We start from the raw sequence: 1,378 nt of genomic DNA on the forward strand, positions 1-1,378 counted from the left end.
CTGGACGACTAACTTTAAGGTCTTCTGGACGACTTACTTGAAGATCTTCTGGAAGACTAAACACTGGACGACTAACTTTAAGGTCTTCTGGATGAAAAAACCCTGGACGACTAACTGGACGATCTTCTGGACGACTTACTTGAAGGTCGTCCACGTCATTTCTTACATTGTGGTTTTGTATGGCCAGTTTCCTTGTATTTTAAGCATCTACAAACCCTGTGTTGCTTCCGGAGTTTGCGTCCTCTCATCCTGGATAGCTCCAACCAAGATTGCCATCTTGATTTCTTCAGTCTTCCCGGACCACGCTTTACATCCGAAGGAAAACATGTGTGTTCCTCAACTTGTTATCCAACACAAGGATATATATTCTCTGAGTATCCTGCAAACAGAAAATGCTTTGAGTACAATGGACATACAAGTGTGGAGATATGCAAACCAGCAGATGTTCCAGCAGCTATAGCATGATAACAAGGTATTTTCTCCACTTCATAGACACCAAAATCACACTTTCCATGTTCCAAATCAACCACACAGTCCATTTTGCCACCTTTCACAAAGAATCGCCATCCATCAATTGGTTGTACCGTCATCGTATCTGCTATCTCCGATTGAATAGCAAGCAAGTATTCAACACTCTGATTATGTTGAGTTGGGAGACTCAAAGCATCCTCTCTCCTTTTCCAAAACCACTTGCCTAGCTTCTCCCTTATGAACTCCAACAGGAACTGAATCGGAAATCCTCTAGCTCGCTTCAGAGCGGAATTAATAGATTCAGCAATGTTGATTCTCTTTATGTTGTACATGTCCCCCTGACAATAAACCCTTGACAATAGGCTGACGTCGGCATTCTCCAAATACGTTGCAAGGTCCGGGTTTGCACTCCGTATCTCAGCCATGTACCGGTCAAAATCTGAAACCGTATGAGCATAAGCAGCACCTTTCACCAAGTACAAGAGATGTTTCCCTTTATACTTTTTGACAATGTTATCTTGAAGGTGATAATAACATATTCCTCGGGTTGCCCAAGGAAACACCTTATCACACGCACTTTTAATGGCCGTGTGCTGGTCGGAGACTATCACCAGAGGCTGCTCATCAGATACACAACTAGCCAATTTTGTGAAAAACCATTCCAAAGAAGGTTCATCTTCAGCATCTACGATCCCAAAAGCCAATGGAAATATATGAAAATTTCCATCTTGTGCGGCTGCAACTAACATAACACCTCCATACTTCCCACTTAGGTGAGTCTGATCCACCACAATGACCCTTCTCTGGTACTTAAAACCTTTGATAGAAGCTCCAAAAGAGAGAAATAGATACTTAAATCTATTGATAGAATCAAGTTCTATAGCCGTGATAGAATCGGGATTTGCTA

The sequence above is a fragment of the Brassica oleracea genome, chromosome C5 (genome assembly GCF_000695525.1).
Source record: "Brassica oleracea var. oleracea cultivar TO1000 chromosome C5, BOL, whole genome shotgun sequence".
Lineage (NCBI taxonomy): Eukaryota > Viridiplantae > Streptophyta > Magnoliopsida > Brassicales > Brassicaceae > Brassica > Brassica oleracea.